At 34.9% G+C, this 16,199-nt stretch overlaps 1 protein-coding gene and 1 long non-coding RNA gene across 3 annotated transcripts in view; one reads left to right on the top strand and one right to left on the bottom strand.

Moving 5' to 3' along the window:
- Positions 1-16,199, bottom strand: part of LOC136042788 (uncharacterized) — a 137,817-nt gene that overhangs the window by 96,939 nt on the left and 24,679 nt on the right. The window lies entirely within an intron of this gene.
- Positions 6,049-16,199, top strand: part of LOC136042748 (lachesin-like) — a 119,395-nt gene continuing 109,244 nt past the window's right edge. For both annotated transcript variants that reach the window (XM_065727719.1, XM_065727715.1), the window contains exon 1: positions 6,049-6,159. The gene's annotated coding sequence lies outside the window, so the exon portion shown is untranslated. The remainder of the gene's footprint in view (positions 6,160-16,199) is intronic.

Genomic DNA, 16,199 nt, shown 5'->3' with positions numbered 1-16,199 from the left:
GAACTGTTTGAAAAGAAAATAATTCGGTATTTCGGGGCTTCTGACATTATTACTCCTTTGCGGAAGTTAGGCTCAAAATTGAAAAAGGATTATATTTTTTCTCTGGGCCCCTTCCACATCTTAGTTCGTTTAATTTCCCGTTAGTTTTCACCTGTTTTCGCTTTATAGTTGTGTTATCTCTTAGCAGTTCTTTCGTTAGTTGAGTTATGGTTGTGGTATATATGTTTTATCGCTCGTATAGTTGTGTTATTTTCAAATTATACTCCATAATAGAGAGGCTACGAACACCCAGCATTGTATATTAAGCTCTTAATTTGACGTTTTTTTCTAACGTGACCAGATTCGTCCTGCGCCCTTTTCATTGATTTTTTTCCCCCCATGGCATATTTCTCCAAGGAAAGATCCTCCCACATAGCCCCCTCCCTCAACCCTACTCCCAAAACCAAAAAAATCCCCCTGAAAACGTCTGTACACTTCCCAATAACCATTATTATATGTAAACACTGGTTGAAGTTTGTAACTTGCAACCCCTCCCCCAGGGACTGTGGGGGAGTAAGTCACCCCCAAAAACATACTTATTTCGATTTTCGACTATGCTAAACAAAATGGCTATCTCAAAATTTTGATCCGTTGACTTTGGGGAAAAAATGAGCGTGGGAGGGGGCCTAGATGCCCTCCAATTTTTTTGGTCACTTAAAAAGGGCACTAGAACTTTTCATTTCCGTTAGAATGAGCCCTCTTGCGACGTTCTAGGACCATTTGGTCGATACGATGACCCCTGGGGAAAAAAAAAAAAAAAAAAAAAAAAACAAATAAACACGCACCCGTGATTTGTCTTCTGGCAAAAAATGCAAAATTCCACATTTTTGTAGATAGGAGCTTGAAACTTCTACAGTAGGGTTCTCTGATACGCTGAATCTGATGGTGTCATTTTCGTTAAGATCCCACGACTTTTAGGGGTTGTTTCCCCCTATTTTCCTAAATAAGGCAAATTTTCTCAGGCTCGTAACTTTTGATGGCTAAGACTAAACTTGATGAAACTTATATATTTAAAATCAGCATTAAAATGCGATTCTTTTGATGTAGCTATTGATATCAAAATTCAATTTTTTAGAGTTTTGGTTACTATTGAGCCGGATCGCTCCTTACTACAGTTCGTTACCACGAACTGTTTGATGATAGTCACAAGTTGTGCAATTCTCAAATCTGAAATGAATTGAAGAAAAGATATTTAAAAGATATACGTAATAGTCTATGCCCGTTTTATGTCTTAATGATATTAAATAAAAAAAAACTAATTTTTTTAGTTGAAAGTAAGGAGCGACATTAAAACTTAAAACGAACAGAAATTAATCCGTATATGAAATGAGTTGTCCCCTCCGCAATCCCTCGCTCTTTACGCTAAAGCTTTTAATTGTTTTAAAAAGTAGAATTGTGGCAAAGAGTCAAACTTTAGCGTAAAGAGCGAGGGATTGCGGAGGGGACAACTCATTTCATATACGGATTAATTTCTGTTCGTTTTAAGTTTTAATGTCGCTCCTTACTTTCAGCTAAAAAAAATTAGTTTTTTTTTTATTTAATTTCTGAACTTTTTTGAATTAATGCATGTTTGGTTTTGGCTCTCCGCACATAAATTATCAAAATAAAATTTGTATATTAATTCTTTTTTTGGCTAAATGGCTTTCTCTTAGTTTTGATCAGACGATATTGAGAAATAAGGGGTGGAGAAGGAGGCCTAGTTGCCCTCCAATTTTTCGGTTACTTAAAAAGGCAACTAGAACTTTTAATTTTTAACGAACGATTTTATTAGTAAAAAATGTACGTAACTTAAGAATTAACTTACGTAACAAACTTTCATAACCTTATATTTTTATTATGTATACGAGGGGGTTTGTACCGTCGTTAATACCTCGCTTTTTACACTAAATCCTAAGTTTTGTCCCAATTCTTTAAGAATGACCCCTGAATAAGAAATGCCGTAGAATAAATAGTTGAAATTACTAAAAATACTTTAGCATAAAGAGCAAGGTATTTATCTCCTCCTAAATACCTCGCTCTTTATGCTAAAGTATTTTTAGAACCCCTCATATGCGTAATAATCTCTGTTCGTTTTAAGTTTCAATGCTACTTCTTCCTTTCATCTGAAAAAACGTTTTCATGTTTATTTTTCATTGTTTTCTTATAGTAATGCTAGAGAATCCTGCGCCCTTGTCATTGAATTTTTCTTCCCCCATGACAGATTCCTCCAAGTAAAGATCCTCCAACATAGCCCCCTCTCCTCAGCCCCATCCCCAAACAAAATAAAATCCCCCTGAAAACGTCTGTACGCTTCCCAATAACCATTACTATATGTAAACACTGGTCAAAGTTTGTAACTTGCAGCCCCTCCTTCAGGGATTGTGAGGGAGTAAGTCATCCCCAAAGACATAGTTATTATGGTTTTCGACTATGCTGAACAAAATGACTATCTCAAAATTTTGATCCGTGGACTTCGGGAAAAAATGAGCGTGGGAGGAGGCCTAGATGGCCTCCAATTTTTCGGTCACTTAAAAGGGGCACTAGAACTTTTCATTTCCGTTAGAATGAGCCCTCTTGCGACATTCTAGGACCACTTGGTCGATACAATGACCCCGTGGGAAAAGAAAAAAAACAAAAAAAACAAACAAACAAATAAACACGCACCCGTGTTTTTGTCTTCTGGCAAAAAATACAAAATTCCACATTGTTGTAGATAGGAGCTTGAAACTTCTACAGTAGCGTCCTTTGATACGCTGAATCTGATGGTGTCATTTTCGTTAAGATCCTACGACTTTTAGGGGGTGTTTCCCCCTATTTTCCTAAATAAGGCAAATTTTCTCAGGCTCATAACTTTTGATGGATAAGACTAAACTTGATGAAACTTATATATTTAAAATCAGCATTAAAATGCGATTCTTTTGATTAGCTATTGATATCGAAATTCAATTTTTTAGAGTTTTGGTTACTGTTGAGCCGGGTCGCTCCTTACTAATGTTCGTTACCACGAACTGTTTGATTCCTTACTTTCAGTTGAAAAAAAAACTGTTTTTTTTCAAGCCGAAGACATACAAAATCTTCGGTTTATTATCACACAAAAATCATAGTTATGAATATGCTTAAGGTAAAATCAATTGCTAAGACTGGCCAGAAAATAACATAGACAAATTACTACCTGTATTGGCCATAATTTTACAAAATTCGAACTTTAGCGTAAAGAGGAAGGTACTGATGAGGGGCGAACTTCCTCATATACATAACGCAAGGGTGTTCACCCTCGTCAATACCACGCTCTCTATACTAAAGTTCAAAATTTGTTCCAATTTTTTAGAATGACCTAAAATGGAATTACTAAAAATACTTTAGCATAAACAGTAAGGTATTGAAGAGGGGACAAACCCTCGCATATGCGTAATAATTTCTGTTAGTTTGAAGTCTTAATGTTAATCCTTACTTTCAATTGAAAAAACTTATTTTTTAATTTAATTTCTGACCGCTTTTTAAGTAATGCCGGAATATCCAGCGCTCCCTTCATAAAAATTATCTACCACCATGGAAAATTCCTCCATGGAAAGATCCTCCCATGTAAACCAATCCTTCCAAACCCCCCACCACCAAAAAAATACCCCCTGAAAACGTCTGTATGCATACCAATTACCAATACTATATGTAAACAATTGGTAAAGTTCATAACTTGCAGCCCTTCCCCCGGGACTGTAAGAGAATAAGTCGTCCTCAAAGATATAGTTATTAAATATTTCGACTATGCTAAACAAAATGGCTTTCTCAAAATTTTTATCCGGTAACCTTGGGGAAAAAATGAGCTTGGAAGAGGGCCTAGTTGCCCTCCAATTTTTTCTGTCACTTAAAAAGTCTACTAGAACTTTTAATTTCCGTTCGAATGAGCCCTCTTGCAATTCTATGACCGCTGGGTCGATACAAATACCTCTAGAAAAAAATAGGAAGAAAACAAATAAACGCGCTTCCGTGATCTTTATTCTCACAAAAAAAAAAAAAAAAATACTAAATACCACATTTGTGCAGATAGAGGCTTGAAACCTCAACAGCATAATTTTCTTATACGCTAAATCTGATGGTGTGATTTTCATTAAGGTTCAATGACTTTTAAGGGGTGTTTCAACCTTTTTCGAAAATAAGGTAAATTTTCTCAGGCTCGTAACTTTTGATGAGTAGGACTAAACTCAATGAAACTTATATATTTAAAATCAACATATAAATACAATTCTTTTGATTATCTACTGTTGTCCAAATTCCGTTTTTAGAATTTCGGTTGCTATTGAGCCAGGTCGCTCTTTCCTTACAGTTCGTTACCACGAACTGTTTGATGCATACAACTGTAACATGGAAAGGAGACCAATTTCATAGTTAGTGATAACAAGCTGTAAGTAAGTAGGAACGCGTGTTAAAAGAAACCGAAACTCCAAAAAAAAAGTTTTTGTAACAATATATGTATCAAAAGAATTAACTTCTTATGATGCTTCTTAACATATAAAATTAATTAAGTTTAGATTAACCGATTAAAAGCTATGAGACTAAAAAATTTGCATGATTTTTGGAACGAGGGACGACGCCCCTTTAAGATGATTACTGTTAATCAAATTCAACACATCAGAGAGCCTTATTGCAAAGGTATCAATCCCCTATCTACAAAGGTGAAAATGTTTTTATTTTTCCAAGAAGTATGATCCCTTATGCGTGTTTTGTTTTTTTTTTATTCTTTATAATCGCATCGAACTAATGGTCGAAGTATATCATAAGAAGTCCCTTTTGAGCCTGATTCTAAAAGGTAAGGTCAAAATAAATATCGAGCAAAGATTTTGTGAGAGGTGTCTATATAGCCTCCCACTCTCAGAAGTAGCACCAGCGTGTGATACACTTTTTGCTTCTAAACATAAATACAGCCCGTAGAAATCAACTGGTATCACAGACCGGCCATCTGTCAAAACCAATGGCTAGGAAAAGTCGATTAGTTGTAAATTATATATTAGGGTAATGGCCACTGAATTCTCTTACCGGGGGAGGAGGAGGGTACTGAAAAACTAAAAAAGTATTTTAGGGCCATATAAAAGTTTCACTTTAAATGTGTCTCTAAACAAAATACGTGCAATTACCTTTTAAATACACTTGTTGTATAAAAAAAATACTCCCAGCATATCACGGTAAAACTTTAGCATAAAGAACGGAGGATTAAGGAGGAGGCAGTCTCCTGACACACGGAATAATTTTTTTTCCATTTCAGCCCTATTATCCCTTTTTTATTTACTTTGATTAATTTTTTTTTATTTTACTACAAAACCAGCATTCTTTTTTTATTAGTTGCCCTAAGGTTTGCATTTTAATGGATTAATTTCAAATTAAAGTGTTGGTAATACTAAGACAACCTCATGTCAAAAAGTACTTTCTTACATTCATAAAATATTCACTTAAAGGATTTCTAGAATCACTTCCAGTTTAATTTTATCCAAGCCTTCTTACCAAATACCTTTTAATGGCCTTTACTATTGAGAAAGGTTTCTGGATTTGTTTTTCAAATTTACATTATCTTTCATAACTACCGAATTATTGAAAAGAAATAAGGACAAAAAATAATTAAAATCAACAAATTAGCAAAGTTTTGTCCATAACGTTGGGCTATTTCTGGCCATATTAGGAGAGAAAGGTCTAAAGGTATACCTAAACGTGAATAGGCTGTAAAATTTCCATAAGCATGTCTTTTCTGAATGAAATGAAATTGTTACAGTGGTGCATAGCTCAGAAAAACAAATAAGCTAGACTCTAACCAAAATCTTTTCTAGTACTTCAACACATTATTCAAAAATAGTCTTTATTCCGCATGCATTTTCTTGTCTTCCTACTTAACCTTACTTTATCATTCCCGTCATGTCCTGCAATGTTGAAATTAACACTAATAGTATTTCATTTCAACCTGTGATTGCTTGTGATCCATGCGCGCATTGCCAGAGAGACTTCTTGGAATAGTAAAGGAATGTTAGTCTTTAAAGACAGGGATCATTTATATTTCTTTAGTGCTGTGGAATTGTTGCTAGAAGTAAGTGTTCCCAGCTAGAAGGATTAGTCTTGTTATTCTTCGCAGGCATAGGTGGACAGATAGTTTTTTGTAAGGTAAATCATTTGCATTAAGACTTGTGTCTCCACTATTTTTTAAATATATTGAATATGGAATCGACTTCTTGCCGAAAATTAATGGGACTGGGGGAAACGGTTGTAAAAGCGTAAATATAATAATATAGTAAACAATATTCAAAATCATTATTTAAGCTCCATGAGTGCAAGAGTAAACCCTTTAAACTTCACCGTACACGCGTATCTGTACGGTGCTATTATTTAAAACGCATCAAATCCGTGCTGTCAATTACTTTTAATTTTTTCCATGACTAAGAATTTTAAATGAAAGCGCAACGAGGGTTTGGTTGAGGATTACGGACTTTTTTTTCTAATGCAGGTATTTTTAGACTATAGGCAGTACCATTTTAAAAATTCAGCTCGATCAGACAAAACTGTCCTCGCTTATGAGGGCTACAGAAATACAATCTTAGAGTCCCATTAAAGTAGCAAGGACAGTGAACATGACATATAATTCTTTGAATTGGTTAAGTGTTAACTTACAGAGCATATTCATTTTCAATAATATGAAAACCCGAGGAATTAATTGTTAAAGAAAAGTATTTCCATTTGCAGCTACACAGCTTTAACACTTGTGGGTGCTAAGTTTGAAAATAAGGAACGTGTGGGAAAAATCACTAGTGACATCACAAGTGAGATCACAGGCGTCCGTTGATTTTTAATTAAAATCAATTAGTTGTGGGCATCAAGCCATGGCTAATTGTAGAAAAAGCCAAGACAGATAGTCCGAGTGAGTGAGAGGGAAATCTGGCATAAGCCCTTTTTAGGATTGTATAAAAATCATGTCAGTTCATTTGTTGATAAGTAAGTCTATCTAGCATCCGTCCATGCGTCATTCCTAGGGCAGAACTAAGGTAGATAGTCATAGAACCAAGGGATGAAAGATTGGATGGGTTTTGGGTTGACGCGTGACTGACAATATCCACTAGACTTGTAGGAAACATCTCGGACTGAATTTTCTTGGACATACACGCGAATGAGTGTAACCTAAGCCTAATATGGTGCGTGAAAAAGAATATACGTTCCTGGAGCTATAAAATTTGGAGCTTTCCTGAATGCTATAGTAAAAGATGAACACTGCCATTAATCTGCAGTAAAATAGATAAAAAAAACAGTGATTGAATGAGTAAAATAATATAAGAGTATAACCTTACCAGGTTAACTAATTAGAGTTCATTCTATAGCTAAAAATCTAAGCTATACATTAACATGGTTATTAATAAAAATATTCAAGATTAACCTAAAACCCTCTTCTTGAAAAATTACCCAGTTGCCTTAATCACCCTTTTTGACTCCTCCCTTCATACATTAAAAACAAGCAGACCAGCGTAAGTTGCATAAATAAGAAATACAGTTTTAGGGTACACTCTCGTGACTGTAAAAAAAGATTTTGAAGACACGTACTCCTTAACTGATAGTTTACCGGTTTTTAGGATATCTTTGAACTTTCAATCAAATGAGCCTTTCAATTTCTAATTAAATGAGCTTCCTCCAAAGTTTATAAGATCGGCCCTTTCATAAAAACCTTGAATGCCCAAGGTGTATAACTTACGATTATTGCGGCAAGGCTCTAGGAGGGGGATTTTTTTTTTGTTAAGCCTAAAGGCATTGTTATATAATATTTAGAATATTTTGAGCAAAGTTGCCACTTTAAAATTTTGATCAGAAGCATTTTGCAGAAAAGAGGGAGTGGAGGAGAATTAGTTGCCCTCTAACCATTTTCAACTCTTAAAATGGGAACTAAATCTTTCAATTTCTAATCAAATGAGCCCCCTCCATAGTTTATACAATTATCCCTTCCATAAAAACCTTATATACCACTGGATAATAACCTAAAACGCTTGCTTCAGGCTCGGGGGGGGGGTGTCCAGAGTTTTATTCTGATCTTTGGAGTATTTTGAAAATTTCGGCCGTATGCTAGTATGATCGGATGTATTAGTGGAAAAACAACATGTAGGGGGGGGGGTAACTGCCCTCCTATCACTTTTGAGTCTTAAAAAGAGAACTCAGCTTTCAACCTTTAATCAAGTGACCCTCCTTCTAAGTTTGCAAGACCAGCCCTTTCATTAGAACCTTATATTCCACAGAATTATAGCTTACAATCGTTCCCTCAAGGATCTGGGAGGTTGTACTAACCCTGAAGACATTGTTATATGATCTTTGGACTATTTTGAACAAAATTGCTACCTCAAAATTTTGATTGAAGTATTTTCGGGAAAAGAGGGTTTACCCTTCAATCACGTTTGACTCTTAAAAAGGGAACTAGGACTTTCAATTTACAATTAAATGAGCCTCCTCCAAAGTTTATATGATCAGCTCTTCCAGAGATACCGTATATACCCTTGGGCATAAATTGCAACCCTTGCCTTCAGGCTTTGGGGGGTTTTGTCGACCCAGACTTTTATTATCTTATCTTTATAACACTTTAAACAAGTAGCTATCTTAATGTTTTTATCAGATGTATTAGTGGAAGAGGGCGCGGGAGACAGAGCTAGTTGCCCTTCAATCTGTTTTGACTCTTAAAAAGGGCACTAGAACTTCTGATTCCCAATCAAATCGATTGAGTCCCTTCCAAAGCTTATACAACCACCCCTTCCATACTATGAAGCGTCTCTGGGAAAAAAATAATATATAATAAAACATTGAACCCTTGTGGCAATTACTAGAGGCAACGCTATAGCGTTGCCTCCAATAAGCAATCAGACTAGCGTATGTTGCACAAATTAGAAATGCAGCGTAAGGGCTAAAATCTCGTGATAGTAAAAAAAAAAAAAAATAAAAAAATTCTGAAGACATGTACTCCTTAAAAATTTTAAGGACGGAAAGCGCCGTCAAATTTACAGACATAATTCCACTTAGTTTTTTACAATTCAGAGCGGCAACACTGATAATACTTTGCGCAAGACATCAGTGTTCTAGATGGAATTTTTTACTGCAATGATTAGAAAAAACATTCAATATAAAATCAATTGGTAGGCTCTCACGTAGGTTGAGTTCACGTAACGAAGACCTCCAAAAGTGCGGAAGAAAAAAAAGAAAAGGAATTTTCCTCTGGTGGGGCAAGTGGGGTGTGATGGGCCGGGAATGTTCACAGGGTTGGAATTTTAATAGGTAGACTGTATTCAGTAAATGCATACAAATACAAATTGGAAAGGGAAAAGTTAAGCGAAAACTACAATGTACATAGCCAATAATTGCTGACCCATTGCTGGTTTAGGCAATTTTTTGGGATGTGAGGATTGGAAATCCCCTTAATATAAGCTGAAGTTCTATAACATTTCAATCCAATAGGAGGATAGTCTTTTTAGAATTATTGTCAGATCATTCTCCAAACATAAATTGTTTTTTTCTCTGATCGTGCTGCATTTCAATAAGAAATAGTCTTCAGTCTATGAGTATCCAATAGCAAAAAAATAATTTAAATTTTTCTATAGCTATAGAGTGAAAACTAAAGTTTAGTCCGGACTTAGTAAAGTTTCTATTGCAGAAAAAGTTTCTAAAAAGTATTTACAGCTTTTTACTCATGAGGCGGTCCTTCTGACAGTGTTTTTAACTGACTTTTAAATGGTGGTTAGCAAGAGACATTGTTTTCGTTTTACTTTGCTATAGCTGCTGCTTCAACTATGAAATGAGGCAAGACGGAATGCCCTATAGCGGCAAATATGTTTTCTACTGAAATCGTAAAAATTAAAAATACGAAAAACGAACAAACGGTATAATCCAGGATCGACAAATAATATCTAAAGTGAAGAGAGAATGTATTTGATTTTGTGTGTTGTATTTTAAAAAGGGTTTATGACCCAAGAAAGGTGTATTGTGGTATGGGGAGGGGATGGAATTTTTAAAGATGAAGCATTATAAACGTCCAGTTAAGGATTTGTGATCATGGTAATCCCAGTAGTTTAATTTTATTTTGATCCACCTTTATTTCCGAGGGGATTCAAGCTTGTTTCTGGAACTTCGATAAATTTGATTTCGTAATTAACATTTGCTGTTAAGATAAACACAAGAAATAATTATTGTTTCAGGGTTAAACCTAAATGAACTTCTTATTATGCATTTGTTTTAATCAAAATATGTTGTTTATTTTTTTTTACTTACCAAGGTGGCTGGGGGAGAGAGTAATTAATCAAGAGGAGGATACCTCCCCTTATGGGTTTTCGACCTTGTCGATTTTAATAGCACGTTTCTTATGCTTCCAAGCATTTTTGCTCCAGAAATGTTGTAAGAAAATGAAAATTTTGACGCTGTAGAGCGTTTTATTATAATGTTTTCTAGAAGAATACATAAAATGTATTTAGATGTAAGCATGGTCTTTTAAACGAGCTGTTCAACAGATCTCTAAGACATTTCAGTGCTCAGCTAGTGCCGAAGTAATAATCAAAAAAAGAGACTAGGATTTCCAGCCTTATTTGACATCTCCGAGACTTTGTTTCCGTAAGTAAATCTTGTTGTAAGGATAAGCATGAATCTCATTTAAATCCTAAATCAAATTTAAGTACAAATTGGTATCATTAAGCAATTTCATTAAACAATCTATAGGCGACGCTATATCGTTGCCTATAGTAAAGGCCATACCGCTTAAATGTTCCATTTCTTTCCCACAAGCATTTTATATGGAAGGGTCTATCATGTAAACTTCAGTGGGGGCTCATTCGATTGGAAATAGGAAGTTCTGATGCTCTTTTCAAGATTCAGAAGTGATCAAAGGGCATCCAAAGTGATTGAAAGATCATAAAACAAAAACTTCGGGATCGACACAAACCCCCAGGGCCTAGGCAGGCGTTACAAGTTATGCCCTGGGGCATATACGGTTCTTATAGAAGGGATGCTCGTATAAATTTCAGAGACAGCTCATTTAATTGAAAACTGAAAGTTTTAGTTCACTTTTTAAGAGTCAAAAGAGATCAGAGGGTAAAAATCTCTCCACACAATTTCCCCCCAAATAAATGTGATAAAAATTTTGAGATAGCCATTTAGTTAAAAATAGTACAAACATCAGATAAAAAAAAAAACTTCGGGATCAAAAGAGCCCTCCAGTATTCAGGGACAGGTGTTGTAAGTTATATTCTTCGTACATACATGGTTCTTATAGAAGGGATGCTCTTAGAAACTTATTTTTATTTTGATAGATTTTGCGATAGCCATTTTGTTCAAAATATTTTAAACATCATACTTCAACAAGAACTCCGAGGTTGACAAAACGCTCCAAGGCCCAGGGGCAGACTTTGCTAGTTATGCCTTGGGGGCAAATATGGTTCCTATAGAAGGGATGCTCGTAGAAACTTCAGAGAGGGCTCATTTGATTGGAAATTCAAACTTGTAGCTCACTTTTCAAGAGTTAAAAGTGATCATAGGGTAACTAGCCACCACGTTCTTTTTTACCAGAACCAATCAGACAATATTTTGAGATAGCCATTTTGTTAGAAGTATTTTAAACATTAGATAATAAAAACTCCGGGGTCGAAAAAAACTAGGGTCTAGGGACAGACATAGTAAGTTATGACCTGGAAGCATACATGGTTCTTATAAAAGGAATGCCCGTATAAACTTTAGAGAGGGCTCATTTGATTGGAATGTGAAAGTTCTAATTCATTTTTTAAAAGTTAAAAGTGATCAGAGGGCAGATAGGCTTCCCGCATCCTCTTTATATTATAATATTATAAATTATAGTATAAATATTTTCTGTTACACTTATTACAAAAATATTTGTAATATTATTCATTTTCACTAAAGCGCCAATGACGCAGTAGGTAATAGACTCTTACAGTGATTAAAACTTAAAACAAACAGAAATTACCCCGTATATGATAGGGACTGTTCCCTCTTCAACGGCCTGCTCTTTACGCTAAAGTTTTTACTGTTTTAAAAATTGGAGTTGAGAGAAAGAGTCAAACTTTACCGCAAAGAGCAGGGCTTTGAAGAGAAAAAACCCCATTCATATACGGAGTAATTGCATATAAGGAAGTATGCACATATTGCCTTTTCGTCAGTTGTACATCCCCCTAATCATGCCCTGAAAGTTTCCACTTTATATTCTTAAGCCATTCATAACATTAAAAATCTTCATTTCAATCTGAATGTTTCTATTTCTCATAGTATCAGAAAAAACCGTTATAACCAAGACTACCGAAAAAAAGAATTTAATTCAAAGAAGATGCCTACAGTGTACTGATATACTGCAGTATTGAACTAGCTCTCAAAGGGATTACACCTGTTTGAACTTTTGAATTGTTTGAACTTGATTCCTTAGTCATGAGTTAATTCAGTGACTACAGAAATTGTGCAATCTGATACTTGAATTTATCACACAATCAGATTTTTGGCTTTTGAATTGAGAAAATTAGATACGATAGCCAAGTGTGGTGTGTAGAAAAAATTGGATATAATTTGCCTGCGCGTTAATTACACTTTTAAGTGTAGAGAAGGATTAGCAGTTGGGCCGACCTTTCACAGTTGGGATTGATTGTTCACTTTGATACATTAGTGAGGCTCGGCCCTCACGGAAAGATAAGTTTCTTTCACTTCATAATCTTTCATTTACTAGGCATGAATCCTGCGAACATTAAAATCGGTGATTTATTCCTAGCCAAATTTGCGGGCTATCCCCTCTGGCCAATTCGAATCCTAGAGGTAATGACGAAGAATACCGGATACTACAAATTTGCTGTTTTTGCTACGGCAAAAAACACGTTTTTTACTACGGCAAAAAAAGGGGCTGTTCCCTCTTCAATGCCCTGCTCTTTGTGCTAAGGTTTGAATTTTTCTCTCAACTCTAATTTTTAAAATAGTAAAAACTTTAGCGTAAAGAGCAGGGTGTTGATGAGGGAACAGCCCGTTTCATATACGGGGTAATTTCTGTTCGTTTTAAGTTTTAACGTTGCTCCTTATTTTCAGTTAAAAAACTTGTTTTTTTTATCTAACTTCTCAACGTTTTTTAGTTAATCCATGTTTTGATTTTGGCTCTCCACAGATGAATAATTAAAGCGAAATTTGCATATTTATTTATTTGGCTAAATGGCTTTCCCATAGTTTCGATCGAATTATTTTGAGAAAAAAGGAGGGGCAGGAGGCCCAGTGGCCCTCCAATTTGTTGGGTACTTAAAAAGGCAACTAGAACTTTTAGTTTTTTACGAAGGTTTTCATTAGTAAAAGATATATGTAACTTACTAATTAGCTTACGTAACAAACTTCTATATTCGTACGTTTTAATTATAGATATGAGAGGATTCACCCACTCGTCAATACCTCGCTCTTTACACTAAAGCTTAAATTTTGTTCCCTGAATCACAAAGGCCGTAGAATGAATAGTTGAAATTACTAAAAATGCTTCAGCGTAAAGACTGAGGTATTAGGAGGAGGTGAACCCCTTTCATGCGTAATATTTTCTGTGCATTTTAATTTTTAATGCTTCTCCTTACTTTCAGTTAAAGAAACTTCTGCATATTTATTTTTTCATTGTTTTTTAAATACTGCTAGAAAATGCTGCGCCCCCTTTATGGAAATCTTCTTCCCCCATGACAAATTCCTCCATGGAAAGTATCCCCCACAAAACTCCCTCTTCTCAACCCCCCTCCCAGCCAAAAATTCTCCTGAAAACATCTGTACACTCCCCAAAAACCATTACTATATGCAAACACTGGTCAAAATTTGTAGCTTGCAGCCCCTCCCACGGGGACTGTGGGGGAGTAAGTCGTCCACGAAGACATAGTTATAAGGTTTTCTGACTATACTGAATAAAATGGCAATCTCAGAATTTTGATCCAACGACTTTGGGAAAAAATGAGCGTGGGAAGGGGCCTGGGTGCCCTCAGATTTTCTTGTCACTTAAAAATGGCACTAGAACTTTTCATTTCCGTTCGAATGAGCCCTCTCGCAAAATTCTAGGACCACTGAGTCGATACGATCATCCCTGGGAAAAAGAAAAAAAACAAACAAACAAATAAACACGCATCCGTGATTCGTCTTCTGGCAAAAATACAAAATTCCACATTTTTGTAGATAGGAGCTTGGAACTTGTACAGCAGGATTCTCTGATACGCTGAATCTGATGGTGTGATTTTCGTTAAGATTCTATGACTTTTAGGGGGTGTTTCCCCCTATTTTCTGAAATAGGGCAAATTTTTTCAGGCTCGTAACTTCTGAAGGGTAGGACTAAACTTGATGAAACTTATATATTTGAAATCAGCATTAAAACGCAATCCTTTTGATGTAAATATTGGTATCAAAATTCCGTTTTTAGAGTGTTGGTTACTATTGAGCCGGGTCGCTACTTACTACAGTTCGTTACCACGAACTGTTTGAAAAGGAGTCAAAACCCAAGCTCTTGTTTGTAATGATTTTTGTTCGTTTCAACCTTGATTCACATATTCAATTTGATTTTCTCCCGTTTTAAGATTTATTTATTCATTTACATCAGTACCTGCCGTATGTTTGTTTGCTATGACTGTTTATTTAGTTTCTTTTCGTTTTGGTTTTCATTTATTCTTTAATATTAATTTCTTGTAATTTATTTATTTATATTAGCACTTGCTGCATGTTTTTTGGCTATGATTGTTTATTTAGTTTCTGTTCATTTTGGTTTTCATTTATTTTGTAATAGTATTTTCTTGTTGTTTCTTGTTTGAACTTAACAGGAATTAATATCTGCTGATCTGAAGTTTAACATGGCCTTTACTTTTCTTTGGAAAACTTTTTTTTCGAAAGTGTTTTAAATTAATTTTTCTTCGTTTTTGATTGTTAAAAAATTCAAGTTTTCAGAAAATGCCTCTTTTCAAAATATTTTTTTTAACATAAAACTTATACAAATACAGAAGAGAGAATAATGAGGACTTTTTTTTCCCAATACAGTGAACGAACAACACCTATTTGAATATTTCGGCCCAATATCTAAGGGCCGTCTTCAGCAAAGAAAATAATAAATAATAACACACCTACAATAAAAGTTCTCGGTTAAAAATCCATTTTTTTTAAATAGTCTTGGCATCATCACTTCTTAACGAAACGTTCAGCCAAGATTGTGTGATAAAAGCTAACATTTTACAAGCTAAAAAGGTTCATTCATTTCACTAACTGTATTTATTAAAAATTGGAATAATTTCTTATTGCGATATTTGCCATCTCTGCAGCTAATCTTGTAGTTCTTTTGGGATTGGGCTTGTTTTTGTCATTCCTATTTTTGTTTTATTTTGAATTATATTATTTTCTATAATTAATTTTGTGTATATAGGGTTGAGCGCGTATTCACCCAAGTCTCTATTTAGGAAACCTTTGAACCTTTTTAGCTTGTAAAATGTTAGCTTTTATCACACAGTCTTGGCTGAACTTTTCGTTAAGAAGTAATGATGCCAGGGCTATTTTAAAAAATGGATTTTTAACCGAGAACTTTTATTTTGTGTTATTATTTATTATTTTCTTTGCTGAAGACGGTCCTTAGATATAGGGCTGAAATATTCTCAAATAGGTGTTGTTCGTTCACTGTCTTGGGAAAAAAGTCCTCATTATTCTCTCTTCTGTATTTGTATTAAATAAAAAAAACAAGTTTTTTCAACTGAAAGTAAGGAGTGACATCAAAACTTAAAACGCACAGAAATTACTTCGTATATGAAAGAGGCTGCTTCCTCATCAACGCCCCGCTCTTTACGCTAAAGTTTGACTCTTTTTCTCAATTCTTCTTTTTAAAACAGTAAAAAACTTTAGCGTAAAGAGCGGGGCGTTGATGAGGAAGCAGCCTCTTTCATATACGAAGTAATTTCTGTGCGTTTTAAGTTTTGATGTCACTCCTTACTTTCAGTTGAAAAAACATGTTTTTTTATTTAATTTCTGAACGTTTTTGAATCAATGCATGTTTTGATTTTGGCTCTCCGCAGAGGAATAATCAAAACGAAATTTGCATATTTTTTTTTTGGCTCAATGGCTTTCTCATAATTTTGATCGAATGGTTTTGAGAAAAAAAGAGTGGGGGACGAAGCCTAGTTCCCCCCATTTTTGGTTAATTAAAAAGGCAACTAGAACTTTTA

This window comes from Artemia franciscana, chromosome 2 (assembly GCF_032884065.1).
Source record: "Artemia franciscana chromosome 2, ASM3288406v1, whole genome shotgun sequence".
Classification (NCBI taxonomy): Eukaryota; Metazoa; Arthropoda; class Branchiopoda; order Anostraca; family Artemiidae; genus Artemia; species Artemia franciscana.
Note: the sequence above shows the minus strand (reverse complement) of the source record. Positions and strands in the feature narration are given on the sequence as shown.